Consider the following 27,801-nt stretch of genomic DNA (forward strand, 5'->3'; position numbering starts at 1 on the left):
TGTAATTAGAAATCTTGAACACTTGGGCTTCATCTCCCAGAATCCTTTTTCCTTCATCCATGTTGCATCCTCACATTTGTTTATAATGTATGTGTAACCCCATTCTCTCTCTCTCTTCTCTGGTTGCTCTGTGCTCACCTCTCCCATGTGTGCAGTCTGGGAAGTTTCTCTTTACTAAGGCTACCACTTTCCTCTACTTCAAGTTATTATTAATAAATCTTATAAAAATATAATACTTAGAGTATTGGATATTAATTTTTAATTTTACAATATACATATCTTTATCTATAATATAGACATCTATCTATAAAATATTTCTATACATTATATGGAACTTTTACAAAAACTTACCATGTACTAGAGTTTAGAGATTCTGCAAACAAATCTTTAAAGGCAGAAATAGTCAATATATCCTTTACAGATTATAATGCGATAAGAATAGACATTGGTTCAGGAACATCAACAAAAGATACACGTCCAAATGGAGACTTCAGAATGAAAACTTAAGTAATTTATGGGTCAAAGAACAGATCATAGAAATAATTAATAATTATATAAAAGAAAATGATAATGATGAAACAATATACCATTATTTCTGGGATTCAGCTAAAGTTGTCCTCAGGGGGTATTATCATATCCTTACAATCATATGTTAATAAAATTGAAAAAGAGAAGTAGTTAATTAGATATGCCTTTTAAAATTAAAAATAAACAAATAAATCAAAAAATAATCACAAAAGAGGAGATACTAAAAATTAGAAATAGATAAATTGCAAGTAAACTGTAGAAATGAGAAATAAAATTAAAACCTGTTTTTTAAAAGATTAATCAACTTGGTAAACACTTAGCTAATCTGACTAAAAAGAAGAGAGCAGAAAATCAAATCACTAAAATGGCAATTGAGTAAGGTGAAATCACCACAAAACCAGAGGAAATAAAAAGAATAATCAAAACATATACAATTACATTCTAAGAAAACAGAAAACAAAAGAAATAAAGAAATATGTTGAAAAATATAAAATACTCAAGTTATGAAAAGACCAAATAGAGAACTTAAATAACTTGATCTCAGAAAAGGAAATAGGTCTAGCTGTAAAGGAACTACCAATGGAAAAAAACTTCTGCAGCTGATGGATTCACAGAAAAATTTTATTGAACTATTAAAGAGCAATTAATCTACACATTTCACAAATTATTATCAAATAGAGAGAAAGAAAGAATCCTCCTAGAATCCTTTTATGAGACAAATATAGTCCAAATACTTAAACAAGGCAAATGTAAAATGTGGGAAGAAAACTACAATAGGCTAAAAACATATTGATTCAAAAACTTTAAACAAAATCCAAACAAACAGACTACAGGCAATTATTATAATCAAGAGGGGTTTATACCCTGGGTGCAAGGACAGTTCAACATTAGGGAGACAATCAAAATAAATAATCATATAAAGAAACAAATCTCAAATTAATAATAGCTAACATTTACACAATACAATAAAGTGTGTAAAGTACTTTACATCATCACATTAATCCTGTGAGATAGGTTCTACTGTTGTCCTCAGTTTTTCAGATTAGGAAAGGTTGAGAGGGGGGAAGGGTTAAGTGACTCGCACAGGGTCACACAGTAAGTGTTTGAGTCAAAATTCATGCTCAAGTCTTCTTGACTGTAAGTCATTCAGTTTTCTCTATTATATCATCTAGATTCCTCTCTAATGAGTCGAGCCCAAAAGAGGCCAGTTTGCCTGGTCTACATGTCAAGCTTTTCTCTGAATCTCAAGTCTACTTTGGAAGAACATCTCACAGGGAATTAACAAATACTCTCATACAATGGATTTTTCTATCTCCATGCCTCTGTTAAAGTCTTTCTTTTGCTAAGCAATGCCTTCCCTATAGGTCCATTTATCTCCCTCTTCCTAGCATTCTTCTAGGTTCATCTTAAATACCATCTTCATTAAAGCCTGCCAAGCCACCTCAACCCACACCCTTCTCCATGAAACTCATCTGCACTTCACAACTAGTTTTTATGCATTAAATAAAATGAAACAAAACAAAAAAATTTATATGCCCAAAAATAGTTTTACAAATAAGCTCAAAGGTTCTTTCCAATATAAAATTCTACAAATTGTATAATTCCTGGTATTAGAGTTATTAGTATAAAAGTCTTAGGAAGAACTTTGTCTCACAAATCTTTTCCCTTCTCCCAAACACCTAATCCTCCCCCCAATACACAAACACACACACATACACATACACACACACACACATATACAATCACATACAAGATCTTTGAGGAAACTAAGTAATACTACTTCAGTCTCTTATTCATATGACCCTGGATAAGTATCCTCTCAGCCTCAGTTTCTCCATCTGTACCATTAGGACAATAATAGCTTCTACCACACAGGATTGTTGTAAAGACAAAATGAGATAACAAATAAAGTACTTTGAAAATCTTCAAGTGCTATAGAATTGCTAGCTATTATTATAGCAGAGGCTCGTAAATATCTGTTGAACAAATTACTGAGTAAAAGCCCTCAAAATTGCATCTATTGGGAAACATTAGAGACATTATTATTATCCTTTCCCTTTTTCTTAGCCAGAAATTTGGGAGTATTCTTTTATTTTAGTTTTTCCTTAAAGAGATCATTTTTGAAATTTCATCCGGGGAAGTCTTGAATTATTTTGATAAATTTATGTCGAAGTCAGTTCTCCATAGCCAAAATTGACAAACTGTCAAAACTCATTACAATACAAATCTTATAACGAAAGGATCTCTAAATACAAGTCAATGACCTTCTCTCAAAAGGGATATGATAAAATGGTACTCAATACAAAAAAAGAAAAAAGTGGTCCCCTGAAATGTATTATGAGGATTTAGTATTTATTTAATAAATATTTCTAGGAATAATGGCAGCTATAATCACTTTCTGGATCATATAATCTTAGCAGGCAAGCTGAAACGGCAGGATAAACTGGAGGAGAGACAGGAAGTAGCAAGTTCCAAGCAAACCACCATCACCACATTGACCATCATCTCTCTTCGGACCAAAATGGAGATAGCCCAAGACCCTGAACCTAAGAACCTTGGGAATAGCAATGCTTCCAGAAAATTGTCCTCAGTCATTGTCCTCATCCTACAGAACTAGCAGCTGCTCCTGAAGGTGCCACAGTGACATTTTTTGAAGACTTCCAAATTGAAATTCCTTGTCACCAAAGTCCTTGGTCTTGTCAAATGATTCAATATCAAAAACTTGCATGATCTTACTGGTGGAAATGACATTACAGAAGAAGCATTATCTGCTTTGCTGGTAAGAACCATAGTAACCTTTCCATCTTTTATTTTTATTGTTTTCTCCAATGGAATGTGAACTCTTAGAGACCAATGACTGCTCTTTCTAGTTTTATTTCCAAAGCTTAGTATATTGATTTGTGTACAGTAAGCACTTAATAAGAGCTTTTCATCATGGATGTGAAGGGGGAAGGAGCATGGATCAGTAGGAGAAATACAGCTTCTAAAGTCTTAGGACCTGGGTTCAAACTTTGGTTATTTGGGATCTTCCAAGAGCAAGTCCTTTACTTCCCTGGGATTCCTCTGTAAAATGAAGTGGCTGGCCTAATAAAACCTCTGAGATCTCTTCTTTCCTTAAATCTATGTTCCTATGGACTTAAGACATCTATAGTCTTTTTGCAGGAAATTTCATTATAAGGAAGCCAAAGGTTTTTAGAGATTAAGTGGCTCACCCAAAGTCACAATGGTAATGAGTAGTAAAGTTGGAACTAAACCCAAGTCTTCTGACTTTGGCTTGGTTATAATCACATTTATTTCAATGTCTATTGGAAACAGTGTATGCTAGAATATTCTGATAACTAAGGCTCCTGTTGTTAGCATGAGTGCTATAATTAACAAGTAAGAAACAGGGGCCTTAAGCTGGTAACAAGGCTAGCAGGGGATGGTACTGGTTGTAAGGATGGAGTTAGTTCCAGCCCAAAATACTCAGAATCTCTTCCTGTTGCTTGTCCTCCTCGACCTTTGATGGTAGGGAAATAACCACAGGATTCACTGGTTAAGCTATGGGGTTTATTGATAACTGGGTAGGGAACAAGGCAATGGTAAGAGGGCTTGGAAATACTAAGATCTGTTGTTGAAGATTATCTGACTGAAGCTGGTAGAAATCCTTGGAAGGTCTAAGCTGATGGAGAGCAGGCAGCCCTCAGTCAGAGTGATGTGGTCTCTGATTAGGAAATAAAGTTGATCTTTGGGCTAATATTGTAGGTGATGATAATAATAATAATATTGTGTTGCTCTAGACCAGTGATTCCCAAAGTGGGCACTACCGCCCCCTGGTGGGTGCTGCAGTGATCCAGGGAGGCGGTGATGGCCACAGGTGCATTTATCTTTCCTATTAATTGCTATTAAAATTTTTAAAAATTAATTTCCAGGGGGCTAAGTAATATTTTTTCTGGAAAGGGGGCGGCAGGCCAAAAAAGTTTGGGAACCACTGCTCTAGAAGACTGGGTCTTAAAATCCTACCTATTCTAATCCTACCCATGAGCCACACTCCCACCACCCAGGGCCAGGGAGTAAGGGGTAAGTGCATGGTCAGGGCAAAGTCATGTCAGAAAAGAACCCAGCCCTAGGTTTCCAGGGCTTTTTATACTCTTGGTCCACTGGCAGTTGATATTTGCCCTGTGGCTCATGTAACCTTCAACATTCCATCCAGGGCAACTGACAGGTTTGCCCTAAGCCAACATGGCAAGGTTAAAATCCTATATTACAGTGCTATTTATCAGTCTGCCCCCAAAGAACCTTGAATAAATTTCTCCAATTCAGGACTCTGTTCCTTATCAACTATCTACCTCCGAAGAACTTGAGGTCAGAATTCTAGGCTCCAAATTTCAGCTTTGCCATTTACTACTTCTGTGACCTTGGACAAATGGCTTCATCATCTTAGACCTCAGTTTCCTTATCTGTAAAATGAAGTGATTGGACTAAATAGCCTCTAAGACCTCTTTCAGTTCTAAATAGATGATCCTATGAAGATGTAGCTTTAGGAGGAATATTGTCATGTTATTTTAAAAACTATCGTCTTTGCTGGTAATTTCTAAATCAACATAAAATGAAAGATATAGCATTACTCATAAGTAAAGCATACATTTATATGGTACAATGGATTTTTACATACATTGTCTCATTTAAGCCTCACAGCAAGCCTGAGAAGTGAAAAAAAGGCAAGTGTTATTATTAGTTTTATAGAGGTTATTTACAAAGATATTAAGCAATGAGTCCAAGGCACACAACAAGGGAAAAGGCAGGGCTGGGACATAAACAGAGCTGTATCAATTGTTCTTTGCAGGCTCAAATAAGGGAGCAAAAAATAAAGTATAAAGTGTTGTAGTCTTAAAGGTGACTTCATAGTAGACACATCAAAGACTTCACAAAAGAACCAACTTGGTTTCAAACAATGAACTACTGCTTAGGCATATTTATAAGCAACTGATTATCATCTATTCTAAAGAGAAGTCAATGAAATCACTACTCAGAGGTACTATGCATGTGCTGCTGGCTTGCCACAGGCCTGGGGAAGTTGAACAGATGGGCAGTTGCTTGTTCTCCTGCCTCCCCCTACACTTAGCCTTCAAGAAAAGCCTCAGGGTAGAAATTGAACAGCCGGTTAAGTGTGACATTTAAAGACAAGTAGCATTGACTCTTAAGAGACAAAATGTTAGCAAATATTAAAGAGACCTAGGAGAGATTGTTTTGCTCCAAATAGAATTCACCAATAACCATGTGCCTTAAGAGTCCATGCAGAGGAAATGAAACGTATGGGAAATTAATTGCTGAACAAAATGTCTTGCTCCCCGACACCCTGGACCATAAACTTGGAAGTAATTTATTTCCCTCCAGAGCTTGCTTAACAATCAAAAATGGGAACACCAAATTGGCAGTAAACCTGTTCCAAGCCCTTGTCTATTTGAATCAAGACTCTTCTCTAAGGGTCACAGATATGTAATGAGAGAAGTAAAATTGTTCTCTCTCTTTTGTTTGGGGAAAGGTGAAAGTTGGAATATATTTTTTTAAAAAGATGATATTATTGCTAGGACCTGGTTATCTACATGGGAAGTTAACTCCTTAAGACACATTCAGTTTCTAGAATTGAACGTGGGAAAAGGTGGGTAGAGAATATATTCAGTGAGATATTCTTTATCTGTTCTTTTTTTCCCCTCACATAAAATACAAATGGAAGGTTCTTTCATCTTCTCTTTATTAAGCCAAATGGCTGGTCATCTGGTTCTGATGCCTTCATGAGCTAAAAGGGCATCTGATAAATACAGCACCTTTGGCATGTTTCAAGGCCAAAACTATCAAGCTGTTTCATGGAATGATAGAATGCTAGTATTGGAAGAAAATAAAGCCAGATAGTGTAATCTCCACATCTTATAGATGAGGGAATTGGGAGCTAGGGAGGTTAAATGATTACCTAAAGCTGCTTGTATGGAAGAACTTAAATGCCAGACTGAGGAGTCTGTATTATATCTTAAACATAATGTTGTTCAGTTGTGTTAGTAATATCCAACTCTTTATGACCCCATTTGAAGTTTTCTTAGCAAAGATAATAGAGTGATTTTACATTTCTTTCTCCAGCTCATTTTACAGATGAGAAAACAGAGGCAAACAGGATTGAAGTGACTTGCCCAGGGTTACACAGCTAGTAAGTATTAGAAGTCCTAAATGTAATAGAGAATCATTAAAATTGTTTGGGGTTTTTATTTATTTTTAGAAGGGGAGGTGGAGAGGGAAGAAGTGGAATGTTTAGACCTGTGCTTTAGAAGACTGATTTTTCTAGAAGGATGAATGGGAGAGAAAGAGATTGGAGGCAAGGAGACCAATTGGATCTTTATTACAATAGTGTGTGTTAGGGTTGGTAAAGATCTGAACCAGGACATGGTTATAAGGATGATAATAAGGAAATGGACAAGAAATATTGTCAGGACAGAATCAGCAGGACCGCAATTGATAGAATACACAGTTTTATATCAATAGCAATATGGCAGCACATGATAGTAGACTGAAGGTTGACCTTGAAGTCAGTAAGATCTAGATTCAGGTCCTGCATCTACCACATAGCTGTGTGGTCCTCTGTAAATCACTTAACATTTCAAGTATCCCAGATGATTTTTTAAGACTATAAGCTATCAAACACTTGCCACTTGGCATTTTTATTTATTTTTGTTTTATATTTTTCCCAATTACATATAGAAACAATTTTAATAATCATTTTCTACTGTTTTTGCAATCCATATTTCCTTCCTCTCTTCCTCCCTCTCTAAGACGGCAGGCAATATGATTATAGGTTATATGTGTGCCATCATGCAATACATATTTCCATGTTCACCATGTTATAAAAGAAGACATATCGTTTATACTAGAGAAAAATTCCTGAAGGTCATAAAGTGCAAAATGGTATGTTTCAGTCCGTATGTAGACTCTTTAAGTTCCTTCTCTGAGGGGTAGATTGACTTTTTTGTCACGAGTCCTTTGGAGTTATCATGAATCCTTGCATTGCCAATAATAGTTGTCATTCACAGGCAATCATCATACATTATTGCTGTTATGGTAGTCTGCATTAATAGAAGGAATTCTCTTTCTACGCTGTTAAATCACAGGTCCAGACCATCTCCCCACAGAAATATATTCATGTGTTAATTAACAATACAAGCACTGTGTTTCCATAAGTGTATAGCACTTTGTACAAAAGCTAAAAGTGTTCACTGGTTCTCACAACACCTTTGTGAAGTGGTTTCTCTTCTACAGGAAGATTGCACATGAAGAAATCTAAGCTATCAACAAGCAAAGAAATCACCAGTAATTAGGGAAAGGTAAATTAAAGCAATTCTAAAGTTCCACCTCACAACCATCCAATTAGTAAATGAAAAAAAAAAAAACAACTCTAAGATTCTGCATCATCATATTGTCAAAAATGACAAAAAAAGAAAAATGACAATTATTGTAGGGGCTGGGGTGAAACAGGCACACTAATGCGTATTGGTGGAGCTGCAAATTGGCCCGGCCATTCTAGAATACAATTTGAAATTATGTCTCAAAAATCATTAAATTGTGCGTTCTTTTTTATACAGCTAATTACTGTTTGGTCTATACCCCATAGATATGAAAGGGGGGCAGGGGAGAGATAAAGGACACACAAAAATAAGTATAGTTTTTCTATTGCACTATTACTATCTTGTGAGTATCGGGACCCAAATAAGTCAGTGTTTCTCCAAGATCACAAAGCAAATCAAAGTTGGAATTAGAATCCTATTCCCGTGTAGCTCAAATCCAAGAACCCAAATCCAGGTGTGGCACATAGTAGCTGAGAAGCCCTATCCAGGCAGACTTCCAAATCATTTTTGGTCCAACATGCATCATTTAGCACACATAAATAATCACATAAACTACTGTGAATGTTAATTATGGCAAGGACTGAGTAATAGCAGCAGCCCCTTACTATCTGGTCATTTATAGCCACTAAACCTGAACTTTATAGCAAGACATAAAACTGTACATTGTATGGTAATTCATCCCTCCCATGGAAATGGTAGCAACCTAGCATTGCAGTTCTTTTTTTTCCCCTTAGTAGCGAAAAGATGAATTAATCTTTTACTGACCTACTAACTTCAAGTAACCTCAAGAGTCCAGACAGTAATTTTTATATCTTTGGCTAGGGTTTCCCTATGTAATAAGCCTTTCCTCTCTCTCTCTCTGTTCTGTGACCTTTTCTGTCTGTCAGATTCTACGGTAGGTCTTTCAGGGAATAAAGGGAACAAAAGACATGATCCCTGCCCTCTAGAAGCTTATTATCTGGTAGGAGAAATGACAGGTGTGTAAGCTGGAGGCTTCTCTGAGCACAGAGCCATGCTGTGCACAGTTTCCTTCCTCTTCCCATTTGGCCAAGAGGTAAGGGGGTTTTTTGCATGAGCCTAAGGGGCAGGAAAGTTTATCTTGCCAAGTGTCACTTGCACCAGGTCCCTTTGGGAAACAACTTGCTACAGAGGAACTTTGAGTATGCCTGACATTATTCATAACTCTGCTCTAAGCCTTTTTGGAAGAGCTGATTTCCCATACTATTGGGAGAAGTGGATATAGAGAAAAGGAATGGAATGGTACTTACTTGGCAATGTGGGCTCTGATTTTTTTTCTATTGCTTAGCTCATTTTAGTTTTAATTACAATTTTTACTATTTCAGTGTTAGTCCTTTCCTGGGTCTGTCAGCATGATGAGCCAATGAAATAACTAGTCATAAATTAATTTTAGAAATCCCCAAGTTCTGAATTAGATCAGGGCAAATGAACCAAGACATGTAAATTACTACTAAAGATCCTTCACAATTTGTACCCAAGACTCACAGGGTTCGAAGCTGATGACACCCATGCATAAATAAAAAAGTTATCCACAAAAAAAGCAATATTTGACTGTAGTTAAAATTAAGATAAAACTAACTGTAAAAACTTGAATTAGGCCAGAGTTATTCTAAACCAGAAGAAAGAGAAATAGCAATGTGCTGGTAAATGTTTACAAATGGGTCTTTGGAGGGTAGAGCCAAGATGGATGGAAGATACACAGACCCACCCAATCTTTACCAAATTCCCCTCCAAATGACTCTATTAAAATGTTTCAAAATGAATTCTGGAGCAGCATAAGCCACAAAAAGACAGATTTTTCAGCCCAAAACAACTTAGAAGACTAGAATGAAAGATTCGTTGTGCCAGGGTAAAAATGGAGTACAAAGCAGCATACCAAGGCAGGCCCCATCTCAGCAACAAGATGAATCAACAACAAAGTTTCTGGAGCTCTCAGCCACTGATGATAAGGGGGAGAACTGTACAGAAGGAGATTACAGGGGTCCCTGTGCTGGCTCTGAGTGCAAGACTCTTGTTGCATTGCCCATGCAGATCCAAGTCACAGTCTGGAGTTGCAGTCACAGAGTGAGGAGGAGCACTAGCACATACCAGTGCAAGTGGCTATAGGAGCAAGGGGCCCTGGTCATAGTTCCAAGGGGTAAAAGAGTGCTTATACTCAGAGACCATAGCAAAGATGGGGAGAGCATTAATCATAGCTCTCCTTACACCATACCACCTTGGAAGAACTGAAAGCAGAGAGATCCCCAGAGCCAGCTCTGAGGGTAACTGCAAAAAGAACACTGCTCTCTTCACCACAGGAACAGAACCCAACTTTAACAGTATTTTAAGTTTAAAAATAAGAAAAATGCTGGAAAATGAGCAAATAAACAAATAAAAAAGAAACTCATTATAAAAAGTTATTTTGGTGATAGGGAAGATCAAAATCCAAACTCAGAAAATAACAACAAAGTCAATACTGCAGCATCCAAAGCCACCAAGAAAAATATGAATTGGTCTCAGTCCCCAAAAGGATTGATGGAGGAGCTCAAAATGGTTTTTAAAAATCAAATAAGATAGGTGGAAGAAAAATTTGGAAAAGAAATGAGGGTGGCACAGGAAAATCACACACACACACACACACAAAAAGTCAACAACATGTAAAGGAGGCACAAAAATAATAAAATAATATTCTAAAAAACAGAATAGGCCAATTGGTAAAAAAGGCACAAAAATACACTGGAGAGAAGTACTTTCTAAAAAGCAGAATTAGCCAATGGGAAAATCTCGAGATCTATCTATCATCTCTGATAATCTTATAAGGACAGCTTAGTTGATAAGGAAGGAATGAACACTGAAGATCTTTTAACTCATGCTTCCAGCTCTGTCTCTAGGAGCAAGGAGTTTTTTATATATATTTCAAGACTCATTTTACACAAAAGAACCCCACCCCTCAAAACTTTGCATTTGCCCAGAAACACAAATTATGTCATATAAAAGCACAATAAAGTTATAGTTTTACAAAGAATTTTCTTATGAAGATAATGCCAGATGAGAAAAAGTCTCAAGGTTAAAAATGAGCCTCACTTTGTCTAAAAGTTATTTTGCCTGAGCTTGCCACTCCGTGACCTTGGGACGCCTGGAACAGTTAGAGAGATATACCCACAGCTGCAGTTTTACTCTGCTGAGTGAAAAAAAGGCTGTTAACTCATTAAGTGCTGGTTTACTAAGAACTTAAAGTTTTCCTAGAAAATTAGATTATAATGCTTTTACAATAAGAAAAGGTGTGGATCATAATAGGGGTCAAAAGAGGAGTCTCAGATTTTCATCTACTTGAGATTCTGTTTCTCTCATTGGCCTCCTACAGGAAAATCTATACAATTGGCTCTTTGAAAAAGATATGGTACTCTTTTAAGTTTAATCTGCACTATTAATATTTTTTCCATTACTCCATCACTTAAGTTTAATCTTCATGATTAACATTTTTTCCAAGACTTTTTAAAGTCTACACAACCATGGGTACAATAAATCAAGTTCTGATTTGTAGTTTTTGTCAATTTCCAAGGTATTAATGCCCACACTGAAAATTTAACAATTGGTTTTCACCAGCAGGTTGGAGCTGACTATAACACACTATTCCACAACAAAGGAAAAAAAAACATTTGAAAAACAGCAAAAGAAAACAATTTTGTTTAGGATTCAGTTTCTTCTCCACAATCAGTCCCAGAAACACGAAGGAAGTCAAAATCCATCACTTTGGAAAATACTTTGTTTTATTGTGCAGACTGTCTCTAGTGAGGAAACTAGCTCTGTAGCAGTTAAACTGTTAGGTTGTGAAGAGATCATTCCATATTGTGTAATTAGAATCTGTTAGCCTAAAAACTACAATCCCCAGAAAAACTATGATTCCTAGGACCCTAGTCACATCCCGGTTGTTATGTGCTGACATAGACAGGATATAAATTGGGTGGATTTCTATATCTAGCTCTCTTTCCTTCCTGTCACAGCTTTGGTGGAGTGGGGATTTTTGAGCAGGTAAAAAAAAAACTTAGTCATGTGATTCTGTTTTGTCAGATAATAAGCTTTATAAAAATAATACTTGATCTATTGGACATTAATTTCTGTTCTACAATATGGACAGTCTATTACTTGCTTATGCTGTCAGATATAGGCTGGGGAGTCTGTCCATTGCATAGGAGAATATCCTATGAAAGATAGACTAAAACTAACAAAGTGGCTGTTCAAAAAACAACATAGGGTCATAGGATGGTAGGATGAGAGACTCAGAGTTGAAAGGGATCTCAGAGATCATCTAGTCAAGACCTTTGGAAAGGATTAATTAAATGAATGTTAGACACATTCAAGGAATTAGGAACTAGATAAGTGTATCTAAGGATTCTTCGAGTAAATAACTAAGCAATTGGAAAGCAGCAAAAAAAAAAAAAAAAAAAAAAAGTAAGCACCAGTGGAAGCTGATATAGCTAAGTTAGGATGACAGAGAACATGGAGAAAGGGAAATATGAAATATAAAAATGATCTAAAAATCAAATGGAGAAATATTGGTAAATAGCATAATTTGGTAGCATAGAAGAAATACTTTTGAAGTTCAGGACCTCAGAACAAATCCTGACTTTGCTTTTTGTTTCAGTTTGACCTTAAGGAGAGTCTCTTACCCTGTGAATATTAGTTCCTTCATCTATAAAATGAGAAAAACTAGGTCAAGGGTCTTTAGTCTTTTAGTATCCATAGATAAATTTCCAAGGGTCTCTGAATTATTTTTTATATTTTATTAATTATAATTCATTTCTTTTTTATTTTGTTTTAGGCATTTAAAAACATTATTCTGAGAAAGGTTCCACTGGCTTCACCAGATTGCCAAAGAGGTCCATGACACAAAAAAATGTTAAGAACCCCTAAATTGGGTGATCCTTAAACTCCCTCCTAGCTCTAAATTCCATGACCCTATATATATTTAAGAGACGATACACATACCTCTGAGTTGTTTTTAAAATGGATATCAACTAGAAGTGAAAGCCTTCCTTTCCTACACACTCTTTTAAAAGACATCCTCATCTATACTCAGTTGCAGTCAGGCTGAGGGTCTAGTGGTTTTGACCTTTCATCAGGTACCCAAATAGAAGCTACATTTCATTGCATAAAGTTCGGACTGATCAGGTCACCAGCCTGGCCATAAATAAATTCCCAGTCAATGTAATCTCTGAAAGAGGATTATTGTTGGATCATGAATTCATTTAAAGAGGGTCCCACTCCATCACTCTCATAGCAAAGCTGTGCAGGGTGAAATTTCTCATAACAATGTCTTTCCTACTTAAGGCCCTTAAATAAATCCAGTTAACAGCAGTGCTGAAAGTCAAGAGATAATTCCTGAGTTCCATCCTGATTTATACTTGAGAATCCCAGTGTCAGCTCTTCTACAAAGTCCCCCACAGCTGTTCATTTTGGCAAGCAAAAGGAAGTAAAAGTACTCATCATGCTATGGGCCCTACATTTTGTGATACATCCCTATTTGCAAATGATAATGTTTAATGATATCATTCCTCAAGTACTCCTCAAATATAACCTTAGAAAGTCTGTTACTTCAGGATGCTGCTCCTATGTAGAGATGAAATCAGTAGAATATAGGGGGAAAGCTGGGTATGAAGGCAAATGCCAATAATCCTGCTACTAAAGAGGCTGAGGCTGGTGGATCTCTGAAACTCAGGAGTTTTGAGCTATACTGGACTAAGTTAATCCATACTAAGTCTGGCATCTATCTGCTGATGCTACTGGAGGAAGGAGAGCACCAAGATGCCTAAGGAGGGGTGAACTGATCCAAGTAAGAAATAGAACAAATCAAAGTTTCTATGCCAATCAGTAGTGTGATCAGCCAGCAAGCAACCATGGAAACTGTAAGCACTTAAATGAGATGGGGAGACTCATGCTTAAAGAAACAATTAAATAAAAATAATGTACTTGAAAGAACACTGGACATGGAATTAGAGGACATGATTTCCAGTGTGGGCTCCAGCACTAACCATATAGCTACAGACAAATCATTCTAATTCCCTGTATTCCAGTCTCCTCATTTGTGAAATGGGAATAGTTATATTTGTGCCACCTGGGAAAGCACAGTGCAAACTTTCAAGTTATGTAAAGCTATTATTCAGAACATTAAGGCAAATTCTTTTCCTATGCAAAACATTCCAACACCATTTAAATTCTCAAGATTCCAATTTCTGTTGGCTCCTATTTGGGATCACATTTTTTATATCAAAAGAAGTGGCCTAATAGATTGGTTTTCTTAGAACTTATTGTGATCAAGAGCTATCTGATAAACAAAATTCTGTATTCCAGACTTAGCTTGAAGTCATTATATATCCTAGAATCAACTAAATAGAAGCAACATAGTATAATGGAAAGGATATTAGACTTGACATCAGAAAAGATGTATTCAAGTCTTAGGGTGGACATTCAGTAGCTGTGTGATCTTATGCAGATCCCTCAACATCTCTGAACTCTATTCCCCATCCCACCCTCACACTCACAGCATCACTATTATAATTTTCTGACCCCACAGTCTACAAGGTTATATGCTTCCATCAATGCCTATGTCTTCCAGTGATAGGGAAAACAGAATAGAATAGATGCAGTTTTGGCAGTTCTAGTCTGCCCAGGACACTTTCAATTCAGTGACATCTTTCTGTCTCTGGACCTCATTTGCCTCTTCTTTGAGTAAAGCCTGTCCTACCTTATCTCACAAGGTTAAGGTGTATAACAATGCATTGTGCTATACAAATATGAGTACTTATTTTTATTGCCATCAACATTTTTGTGTATGAATTTGACAGTGATCACCAACATCACAAACCATTTTTCTTCACCCATCTTCTCTTCTTCCAGTTCTAACTCCTATAGCAGTAAGTGTTTAAGGATCATCAGATTGGTGAGAAACATTCCTCTTCATCCTTTCTAAATTCTTCCTTCCAAGTGGACATTTTCTAGAGTTAAGGTGGCCATTCTCCCGACTCTGGTAGCCAAGATTGTCCTTGGCTTTGCCACATGTCTTTCACCATGACAACGAAAGTGCCTGGAGGAGGGGAGAAGGAAAGGATTGAAAAGGAGGACTATGAGAGTGTACATGGAAGAACAACCCACAATGGGTCCCAACCCTGCCCAAACTTGGGCAGCTATGCAAACAAGGCTATTTAATCCAAAGAGTATACATATGGAGGAACAGAAGACCTCCCAGTTCTATTTGATAGGGGAAGAGGAGATGGTTTTCTGACCCCTATCATGTAAATCATTGTGGGTTCCCCTCCCCCAGAGGTTTGCACTAGCCATATCTCTGGCTTGAGCATTCTCACAGAATCAAAAATGTTAGAAATAGAAGGGACCTCAGAGGTGATATAACTCAGCCCAGTCCTACACATTCTGCTGCTTGTAGTGCAGTCAAATATCTTGTTAGCCTCTTTAGGCTATTTATTATATTCTCACTAAGTAATCTTCACAAAACCAATTAGTAAACAACAAGCATTTATTAAGTGCATAATCTGTGGAGAACTATGCTAAGGATTGGGTATACAAAGATGAAAATGAAGCAGTCCTGCCCTCAAGGAGCTTACATTCAATTTAAACTTTTTTTCATTCACTTTGAACTTTTCCAAAGCACTTTCACATCCAGGTTATGAAGAGTGAATCAAACTGTCTTTATCTATCAGCAATTTTTAAATTAATCAATCAAGAACTTAAAGTACCCATACCAGTCACTAAGTTGGAGAGTTCACAAGTCACTTGCCAAAGTGGGTGACAACTTCAGAGGCCACTGACCACCCTTTGGGCAGTACTAGGCAAATCAAAAGACGACAATTGGTTCCCATAAAGTAGAGGAAGGCAAAGGAAGTGTTGTGGGAAAAGGACTATAAAAAGTCCTGAACTTCCTGTCCATGAAATCTTCAGCTTGGATTTTGGGCTTCGATCTTCTCCTTGGGACTTTGCCTTTTGGATTTTTCCCTGGATTCTGCATTAGTGAGCTGGGTGAGTAGTTGGCCTTCATTTCCAGGCTTCTGGAGAGATTGGTTCTGGAGAGGCCTTCCTTTCCTGGAGGAGGCTGCGTTGGTAGAACCCTTGCTGAAGACACCACCAGACTTCTGGCTGAAGATTACCAGAAAAAATCTACATGGGGACATGGTGAAGCCCTGCTCTTCCAGGGCTGAGCCCCACACTTGAGAAGCTCTTAGGGTGATAGGCTAGATAATTCTCTACCTTCTTCTTACATTTTCCCACTGTCACTCCACATCTTTGAAAATAAGGCTACTAAAAGTCATTTTGACTTAAGTTATAATATCTTCAAATCAGTGACCACAATATTACTATAGAATTTTCATATTAGCATAAAACCTAAATTTTAAATTCTTACAAGGATCTTGTTTAAGTCATACAACAATTCCATGAGATGCACTGTATTTGTGTGTGTTGGGAGGTGGGGGGGGGACTGTGAAAGGAGGGCATTATTATTCTCATTTTATAGATGAGTAAAATGATACACTAATAGGTTAAGCAAGTTGCATAGCAAATGAGGAATGACTTGTTTTTGATGGAACTCAGCTCTCATTCCTAGCAGACAGCTCTTTTCACCAGAGGATCATGATTTTTCATTAGGTATGTTACACAAGTCACCTTTGAAAAATGAAGATATAAAAAGGAAGATAAAATCTCAGAGGTGTTCTTTTTAAAAACTATGCATTGGACAAAGAAGTATGCAATGTTAAAGTGGATAAGGACCATAAAACCTACGAAGTCGCGTGTATCTTGTGTCATTCCTATTATAGAATCACTAGTACAAAGGAGATATCACTGAATGCTGATGCAACCAGAATTTCCAGAAAAAGGACTTGAGTTCAAATTTTGTCTCCGCTATTTACTTCCTATGTAGCCTTGAGTAGGTCACGTCATTTTTCTGGGCTTGCTTCCTCCTTTTTAAAATGAGGGTATTAAATAGATTAGTTCTAAAGTCCTTTCCAATCCTTATATGATCCTATGGTTCTATGAGAAACCATTTAACATTAGTCTGTCTGAGTCTCCTTATTGGTAAAATGGGAAGAATAACACCTATTTCCCAAGGATGTTGTGAGGATTAGATGAGATAACATTTGTTAAACACTTTGTAAATGTGTCCTTTTATGTGTGCTGATCAACATATTTATCAGTCCTTTGGATGAAGGCATAGATGACATGCTTATAAAATTTACAGATGACAGGAATTTGGGAGGGATAATTAACATATTTTAGTGACAGAGTTAGTATTCAAAACCATTTCAACAGGCTAGAACATAGGCTAAATCCAATGAAATAAAATTTAGTAGAGAGAAAAATAACCTACACTTGAGTTCAAGGAATCCAGTTTTCATTTACAGCATGGAGAAGGTTTGGCTAGACAAGTTTGCAAAGATCTGGAGAACTGAGAGAGCTGTAAACTCAACGTGAATTAATAGTTCTGATTCTGCTCACTTCACTTTTCATCACTTTATATAAGTCCTTCCAGGTTGGTTGCTTTTTCTTAATAATCATCTTGTTCGTCATTTTTTATGGTATTCCATTATAATCATATGCCACAATTTATGCAGCCATTCCCCAATTGATGGACATCTCTTCAGTCTCCAGTTCTTTACCTGCCATCACAATAACCACAGTAAGAGCAATAAAGTATGATAATCAACTGTGAATGATTTAACTGTTATCAACAATGTAAGGATCCAGGACAATTCTAAGGACTAATGACAGGAAAGGTTATCCATGGTTATAGGAGGAATTGACAGAGTTCAGATGTAGGTTGAAGCATGCCATTTTCCACTTTATTTCCTCTGAATTTTTCTTGAATAGAAGTGATATGTGTCTTCTTCACAATGTGATGAACATAGAAATATGTGTTGTATAATAACACATGTATAATCTATAGCGTAGTACCTGCTATCTTGTAGAGGCGAGAGGGATGGGAGAGAAGGAGAGAACATGGATCGCAAAATATCAGAAAATGTTACTGAATATTGTATCCACATGTAATCTGGAAAAAATTAAAAATTTAATAAAAACATGAGTAAATAGTGTGACATAGAAATCAAGAAATTTAATGCCATCTTGGGCATAAGAGGATAAAGGAAGCATATCTACACAAGACTTTGTCAGCAAATGAACTGGGGGTTTGGGTGGGTTGCAAACTCAATAGGAATCAGAAGTGTGATTTGGAAACCAAGAAATCTAATGCCATCTTAAGCATCCTTAAAAGAGTGTTAGTGTCCAGAATGAGGAAGGAAACCACACTACTTAATTTTGCCTATTTGGCTCACATCTAAACCATTGTCTTCAGTTCTAGATGGCACATTTCAAAATTATCCATTTCACAAGACCTCCAAAACCTCTGTGGTCACATGGATATGATCTTAGAAGTTATCCAAAGTCTGTTCTTTTTAAAAATTGCTCTACTCTCTAAAATCAAGCTTAAAACTAGTTTCTTTCTAGGTTTTGCTGAAGGTATATAACAGGACTCCTAGTTTCAGACCTGTATTTAATTAACATGTGTATGTGACCTCTTACCATCTCCTTACTCATGTTGAAGTATCTCCCCACTTATTATGTTGAGGTTGAGGAGCTGACGAGACATACAGATGGAAATGTCCTGGAATCAGTTGGAAATATAAAGGTGGAGTTTGGAAAAGAAGTTAAGGCTAAAGATAAAGATCTCAAAATCACAGCTATGGGTTACTGACATATCCTATGTAATAAATGGTCTAATTCAGTTACCTTCTTACAACACTTTTTAGATTAATCCTAGATGAGAGATAAATGAATTTAACACATTCAACTTCAAGTAGTGGACAAGTTCACCAAGGGAAGAAGAGGGCAAGAGAATAGAAAAGGATGGCTCCAGGATTCTATTTCATTTAGAAGATTGGAGGAAGAAGAGAAACCAACAAAGAAGACAGAAAAGGAGGTAGCAAGTAATCAAAATAAAACAGAATTCAAGCGAAAAAAAAGTTTTAAGGAAGGGATAATCAACTAAGTCGAATGTTTCAGAGATATCAAGAAGTAATTGGAATTGGCTGCCCTAAAAAAGCTAATGTGATCTTGGATTGCATAAAGACTATTTTCAGAAATAAAGAAGTGATAATACTTCTTGACTCTAGGCAAGTCATTGGACCTCTAACCATCTCAGTTTTATTAACTCTAAAATGAAAATAATAATAATACCTACTTCGCAGGTTTGTGAAGGTTAAATGAGATAATTTTTGTAAAGTACTTAGCACAATGCCTGGAGCATAGTAAGCACTTAATAAATTATTTCCCTTCCAGTGTCCTCACTTTGAACTTGTTAGACCATCTTTGAAAACTTCTGTTCTGTTATGGGATCCATGTGTTAGGATAGACATTGATAAACTAGAGAATTATAAGAGAAAGGTGATCAGAATGGTGAAGGGTCTTTCTTGAGATCATGCCATAGAAAGATCAGGTGAGGGAACTGGGGATATTTAGAGAATGAGAAGAAAGCTCCTAGATATCTGCATGAATATATAGAAATGGGAGTAGACTTGATCTATTTGATCCCTGAGTTTGGGACCAAAGGGTAAAAGTTTCAAAGGCAAATTTAGACTTTTAATAAGGAAAAATGTCCAAACAATGAGCAAGTTTGAACTCCATCTCTGGGTACCTGGGCTCTGATACATCAGCTATTACCCAGCTTTGCCCAGAACCAGACTTCAGCACTATTTCATGGAAGTCTACACCCTATGGCACCCACAGTCCAACTATCAATCTCTAACCCTCATATCCAGATCTCCTTTATATATTTCCTTCCATTAAAATGTCTGCTCCTGAACCAGGAGAACATTGCACACAGAAACTAAAATTCTGTGGCACAATCAAATGTAACAGCCTTTTCAACTAGCAGCAATGCAATGATCCAGGATAATCCAGAGGAATTTATGAGAAAGAACGCTATGCACATCCAGAGAAAGAACTGTGGGAGCAGAAATGCAGAAGAAAAACTTATGATTGATCATATGGTTTGATGGGTATATGATTGGGGATGTAGACTCTAAATGATCACCCATTATTGTAAATATTAATAATATGGAAATAGGTTTTGAACAGTGATACATATATAACCCAGTGGAATTGTTTGTCAGCTCAGGGTGTGGGGAGAGAAGAGGAGAAGGAAAGAACATGAATCATGGAACCATGGAAAAATATTCTAAATAAATAAATAAATTTTTTAAAAAATGTTTGCTCCTCTTCTTAGTTCTATGACCCTGAGCAAACCACTTTACCCTCATTGCCCAGCCCTTACCACTCTTCTGACTTGGATCCAATACACAATATTGATTCTAAGGAGGAAGGAAAGTTTTTATTAAAATGTATGCACCTTTAGGGCAGGGACTGTCTCACTTATATTGATAACCCTAGCACTTGGGGACATAATAGTGCTAGGCACATAATCAGTACTTTTAAAATGCTTTATCAATGTATCCAACATTCAAAAGTATTCAAGAATGAAATAATTTACCATTGGAAATAATGAGTCCCCCCTCACTGGAGGTCTTTGAGCAAAGGCTGAGGGAATACTTGTCTGTTGCATCAGGTATTTCTTTCAGGTACTAATTACAACAAATGGCCACTAAGGTCCCTGCCGACTCTGAAGTTCTGTATGAGAACAGTTTCAGAAGAGAGTTAGAAGGAAAATGTTAGAGGACAAAGATTGACTGGGTGTTAAAGCAATGGGGGAAAAGCAAGAACAGATTTTTTATTGTGTTCTTCCCCCCCACCACCACCACCTCTGCACTTTATTCCAAAGGCATCTATCTCTTTTTTTTCTCTATACATCGATAATCTTGAAAGTACTATCTTACCTGATTTTTGGATACAATTTATGTTTGGTAGGTAGAGTAATTCTTCTTTCCCTCTTTGTTAATTCTACCTTCCCTTCCTATGTCATAAAGTTGGGGTGACTGAAGAGTACCCGTTCCTCTCAAAGTTTGCGGTGTTTTGTCAGGCTCCCCCACTGCCACCAGTACTCTTAGGCGGAGGAATTAGGGGGAACCAGGCTCATGGAATTGCTGATAGCTTTGCTTGCATCCTCCCCTCACTCGGTAGGGAGTTTTAATCTCTGCTGAGGATAATACACCCCATGCAACATTCATGCCCAGTGAAACACCCTCTGGATTAATCGTGGAGCAGAGATAAGCACAGCTTAACTTAGGATATGACTAACTCAAAGTCTAGACGCTGTCAGTGGCTACTGTGACTTTTAATATCTTGTAGATTGCAGAAAGGCAGATATCAGCTCAGTGACAGGAAAAATGTCCTAACCATTTTTGTTGCTCAGTCATTTCAGTCCTCAGTTTGATTCTTCATGATCCCATTGGGAGTTTTCTTGGCAAAGATGCTGGAGTGGTTTGCCATTTCCTTCTCTATCTCATTTTACAGGAGAGGAAACTGAGGCAAATAGGGTTAAGTGACTTGCTTAGAGTCACACAGCTAGTAGGCATCAGGGGTCAGATTGGAACAGGTTTTCCTGACTCCAGGTCTGGTGCTCTATCCATCGTGTCATCTAGCTGTCTTTCTACAGTTAAGGTTGTTCAAAATTGGAGCAGGTTGCCTCCAAAGACAGCAGAATTCTTCATCCTCTATGTTGGATTACCTGATCAGAAATGTATTGGTAAATATTTAACAAAAGACTCTTTACAAGTAACAATTTGCTGACCACATTTTTGGAATAAAATATTTCAGAAGGTAAAGAACAAAGATTTATCTCCTTATTAATTTACATAGAAAATCTGAGTATAATCCTATGTGGCTGAAAAAACGGAACTTTTAATTAAAAAAAAGAGAGAGAATGCCCAAGCATTCTTGATGAAAAGATCAAAGCCACATATAAACTTTACAGTATAAACACAGAAAACAAGAGAAACACATAAAGGCAATTAGGAGCAAATTATCATGAGACTAATAGGGAATAAAATGCTTATATTGTAGTATGGGTAAGTGACCAGGAATCATAGAGGGAGCTTACATTGACAAGAGGAGTTAAGGAAGAAAAAGGATCAGGAAAATAATCTCTCAAAATTCAAATTCACAAGTAGAATCGGCACTGAGAGAAAAGAATCACCTTCAGATATCATAAGCTATGATGTTAGCTTGCATTTATACAACATTTTAAGGCTTGCAAAGTGATTTATATATGTTACCTCATTTGATCCTCACAACTCTGTAAAGTCGTTTCTATCTTTATCCTTGTGTTAAAGAAATCTGAGGAAGTCAGAGGTTAAGCGACTTACCCAGTGACTCGTGGCTAGCAAGTATATGAGAATGGATTCAAATTGAGGATTTCTTAACTACAAGTACAACCCTCTTCCCACTGTGCCACCTATTTCATCATGCAGCAGGTACTCCTTCTAGCAATGCCCATCGTGACCCCTTTCTACCATTAATAGACAACCTTTGAAACTGCCATGGCCAAAATATTTACTCACCTGCAGCCAAAATGGCAATAAGCCTTGAGGAATTTAGCTAAGCAGATCTTCAGGCCAGACCCAGGTCTATACTTAAAGTCTATTAACTTGATGGAACCTGCATCAAAACAATTTGGTACTGGCTAAGAAATAGAGCAGAAGATCAGTGAAACAGAGTAGCTATAAAATACACTGAAGCAAAAGACCATAGTTATTTTTTGTTTGATAAGCCAAAGTTCCAAACTTTTGGGACAAGAAACAACTATTTGGGAAAAACTGCTGGCAAACATAAATGTTGGAGGGGATTTGGGAAAACTGCTGATAGAGTTGTGAACTGATCCAACTATTCTGAAGAACAATCTGCAGCTATCTTCAAAGAGTTATAAAACCGTGCATACTTTTTGACCCAGTAATACTACTTGGTCTGTATCTCAACAAGATTTTAAAAGGAAAAATGACATGTTTGTATAAAAATGTTTATAGCAGCTCTTTTGATAAAGAATTGGAAATTGAGAGGATGCCATCAGTTAGGGAATGGCCAAACAAGTTGTGGTATACAATTGTAATGGAATAATACTATGCTATAAGAAATGATGATGATTATTTCAAAAAAACTTTGAAAGACTTACAGGAACTGATGCAAAGTGAAGAGAGCAGAATAAGAAGAATAATGTACACAATCCTAGCAATATATGATAATATTTATAAATGACTTAGCTATTATTAGTAATATAGTGATCTAAGAAAATACTCAAGAATTCACAACAAAAAATGAATGGAATCTGAACGCAGACCAAGACATGCTATATTTCACTTTACTTTCTAATTTTTCTTTTCTTTGAGTTCTCTTTCACAAAATGACTAATGTGGGGAATTGTCTTATACTATTACTCATGTAAAATTTGTATCAAAATATTTGCTTTCTCAGGGAGAAGAAAGAATAGGGAGAGGAGGGCAAGAATTAGGCTCAAACCAAAAAAATGAAGGTTAAAAGTTGTTTTTTATGTAATTGAGGAAAAAAATAAAATATTATTGAAAAAACAATTTCAAGAATACTTGATGAGACCTGCTAGATCTTGCACTCTTCTTGGATCATTTTCTTATTGCGAATAAGGGACTTTTAGAGCTCAGTGGAACTATGAACTATACCACACAAGTTTACCCAAGACAGACAAGTCATAGTGGAGAGTTCTGACAAAACATGATCCATCGGAGAAGGAAATGACAAACCACTTTGCAGACAAAGGTGGAGAAGCTCCAGAAAGTCAATTAAAACAACACCTGGAGCTAATCATCACTCAGATCATGAGCTTCTTATCATAAATTCAGCCTTAAATTGAAAAAAGTAGGGGGAAAGCATCGGACCATGTAAGTATGATTTAAATAATAGCCCTTATGAAAATGAAATTGAAGTGATAAGTAGATTTAAAGGATTAGATTTGGTAGATAACATGCCTGAAGAACTATGGAGAGAGGTTTGCTATATTGGCAAGAAAAAAATATTTCAAAGAAAAAGAGCAAGAAAACAAATTGGAGGTCTAATGAGGCTTTGCAAATAGCCAGGGAAGGAGAAAGTAGAAAGGGAAAGATACACCCAACTGAATCCAGAATTCTAAAGAATAGTAAGGAGAGATAAGGTTTTGTTAAATGAGCAATGAAAGAAAAGACAAGAAATGTGAAGGAGATGTTTCCTGCAAAAATGGGTATGATAAAAGATTTAAAAAATAATAGGGAATTAACCAAAGTAGGAGAGATAAAAAAGAGGTAAAAGCAAGACTATACAGAAGAACCATAAAGAGATCTTAACATCACTGATAAGCAGTTTGGTGTAGTTACAGATAGAGAACCAGAGATCTTGGAGAATAAGGTGGGTTTTAGGAAGCATTGCTAACAATAAGGCTAGTGGAGGTGATGGAATTCCAGCCAGGCTATTTAAAATCCTAACAGATGATGCTGTTAAAGTGTTTCACTCAGCAGGCCTCAACAGTGGCAAAAGGATTGGACAAGATCAGTTTGCATCCCAGTCCAAAAAAAGCGCACTCATTTAACATACTAGCAAGGTTATATTTGAGATTCTGCAAGCTAGACTTCAGCAATATTTGATTCAAAAATTACCAGAAGAGTAGACTGGTTTTGAAGAGACAATAGAACTAAAGACCAAATTGCCAACATTAGCTAGATTATGGAGTTCCATAAAAAACAATTACTTCTGCTTCATTGATTACACAAAAAAAAAACCTCTGACTGTATGTATTACAACAAATTGTGGCAAGGCCTTGAAGAGTTGGGAGTACCAAATCATCTTACTTGTTTCTTGAGGAACTTGTATGTGGACCTGTTAGAACTAAACATGTAACAACTGAGAGGTTTAAGATTAGAAAAGGAATACAAGGCTATATATATATTTTTTTAATTTTAAACCCTTAACTGCTGTGTATTGATTTATAGGTGGAAGATTGGCAAGGGTAGGCAGTGGGGGTCAAGTGACTTGCCCAGGGTCACACAGCTGGGAAGTGCCTGAGGCCGGATTTGAACCTAGGACCTCCTGTCTCTAGGCCTGGCTCTCAATCCACTGAGCTACCCAGCTGCCCCAAGGCTATATATTTTCACTTTATTTGTTTAACTTATATGCAGAGTATATCATGTGAAATACCAGGTTGGATTGATTAAAAATCAGAATTAAGATTGTTGGGAGAAATATCAACAATCTTAAATATGCTGAAGATAGTACTCTGATGGTGGAAAATGAAGAAGAAATTAAGCCTCTTGATGAAGGTGAAAGAAGATAATGTAAAAGCTGGCTTGAAGTTTTAACAATAAAAAAAAAAACCTAAGATCATAGCAACTGGTCCCATCATTTCCTGGCAAATAGTGGAAGAAATGGAAGCAGTGTCAGATTTTATATTCTTGGGCTCAAGATGGCAATTGCAGCCATGAATTTAAAAGATGTATGCTCCTTGCAAGAAAAGCTATGGCAAATCCAGATAATGAGCTAAAAAGCAGAGATATCACCTTGCTGACAAAGAACTATATAATCAAAGCTATGATTTTCCAATAGCAAGCGATGGTTGTGAGAGATGAACTATAAAGAAAGTTGAGTGCCACAAAATTGACTCTAGAAGACTTTTAGAGTCCTTGACAGAAAGGTCAAATAAGTCAATACATAAAGAAATTAATCCAGGCTATTCACTGGAAGGTCAGATACTGAGGGTAGAGTTTAAATACTGTGACCACACAATGAGAAGACAAGATTCATTGGAAAAGACCCTGATGTTGGGAAAGATTGAAGGAAAAAGGAGAAGGCAGCAAAGGATGAGAGACTAGATTGTGCCACTGAAGCAAAAGAACATCTTGGACAAACTTCAGGATATTGTGAAAGAGAAAAGACCATGGGGTCACAAAAAGACAGACATGACTAAACAACAGCAAAAGAACATTTGAAGACTGTTGGGGCATTGCTACTGCATCAATGGGAGATTTATGGTGAGAGAAACTCCTGCAAAGAATAATGTAGCCAGAAATATAGTAAGACTCATTGTTTTAGTCAAAGTCAAATGCTGCAAAATTATAATGACCAGGAGGCAGCTGGGTGGCTCAGTGGATTGAGAGCCAGGCCTAGAGGCAGAAGGTTCTAGGTTCAGATCTGACCTCAGATACATCCTAGCTGTATGACCCTGGGCAAGTCACTTAACCCCTATTGCTTAGCCCTTACCCCTATTCTGCCTTAGAACCAATACACAGTAGTGATTCTAAGATGGAAGGTAAGGGTTATTAAATAAAATTATAATGACCAGGCTTGTTCCAAAGAAAACATAAGAAGACACCTCAATTTTCTCCCCCACCATTGTCTTTTTTAGAAGTGGGAGTCTTGTGAGGGTGGAAATCATGAAACTTTTTTTGATGTATTGATTAGTTTTGATAGCCTAGGGCAGGGGTCAGCAACTATGGCTCTCAAGCCATATCTGGCTCTTTAGAGGGCCAGATATGGCTCTTTCTGCAGGAGCCATAAAGTCCATTTTTTTTCAGGCACTGTTACAGGAGCGGCACTGTGAGCACTGTACGGCTCTCATGAAATTACATTTTAAAAAATGTGGCATTTATGGCTCTCACGGCCAAAAAGGTTGCCGACCCCTGGCCTAGGGTTTGTTTTCCCCTTCTTTTTTATTCTTTGCTTTAAGGACTGGTCTCCCTGGGAGGAAGAGGAGAGTGATACATTGAAAAACAAATAATGTAAAAAAACCCAACAGATACGAATAAAAATATTTTAAGAGTCATCCATATGGAGTTTCTTTGGGTGACCTCTTTTTTTCAGAGATTCTTTTAGGTCATTAAGTACTACCTTTATAAGTAGTGATTGGCCCTACCCTGAGAAGTCTTTAGGAAATGGTCTCTCTATCCCTTCCATGAGGTGGTTGTTTGGAGGAGAGTTACACTTGCTGTTGCCTTGCATGTTCATTTCTTCTTTGAGAGCATCAGACTGCAGAACATTTCATCCAAAACCCATGCTACTGTTTAGTCAGTATATAATAACATCCCTGCTTTGACGAGAATTTCTTCATCTGTAAAATGACAATAATAATAGTAGCATCTACCTTATAAGGTTGTTGTGAGCATCAAGTAACTGAAAGATCCTAGGGAAAGCACTTGATAAACCTTTAAACCCATATAAATGTCAGCTGTTGTTGTTATCTCATTCTCTTTTCATAAATTTTACACTCACATTTCCTCCAGAATCTGTCTCTCATTCTTCCAAGGTGCTACATTGGTTTCATATAGGTCAGTAAGGTGATAAAATCCCAAGGTTAGACATATGTCAAGATGATGGCAGAGAAAAGGACCAATTTAAAAGAGAAAAAAAAAACAAACAAACAAATAACAACAACAAAAAACCCTGACAATTTAAGGCCCTTCCTGCTCTAAATCCTATGATCTTATAAACCTCAGCCTAATCATTCAACTTGACTAGTCCTCAATTTCCTCATCTGTAAAATGAGGGAACTGGATTAGGTAATTTAGCTCTAAATTCAGAACTGCTAATATTCACAGGTCTTCTGGGAGAAAATTTCAAAGGAAGAGTCTGACCGAGAGTCAGGACCACAACTCAACAAGTCATTTGTGTCATGAAATTTGTGCCTCCAGCACCACTTGCTGGTTCCAAACCCACAAGGCTCATTAAATAACCCCTTGTTCTTTTTAAGTTTTACCGGGTTAATCTTCCCCTTCTATCAACTAGAACTGAAGGGTTCCCTCAGAATTACTCACATGTTACAAAAGAGCTTCTTTTTCTTTTATGCCAGGGTCCTGCCCCCCAAAAAGCCTTCTGCTTGAGAAACTACCATGTGCCACCCCCTGCTTTTCTTGGGGAGCCCAGGACACCCTGGAGGAACAATAGCCTCTAGGCTTTATTT

The sequence above is a fragment of the Gracilinanus agilis genome, chromosome 2 (genome assembly GCF_016433145.1).
Source record: "Gracilinanus agilis isolate LMUSP501 chromosome 2, AgileGrace, whole genome shotgun sequence".
Taxonomy (NCBI): domain Eukaryota; kingdom Metazoa; phylum Chordata; class Mammalia; order Didelphimorphia; family Didelphidae; genus Gracilinanus; species Gracilinanus agilis.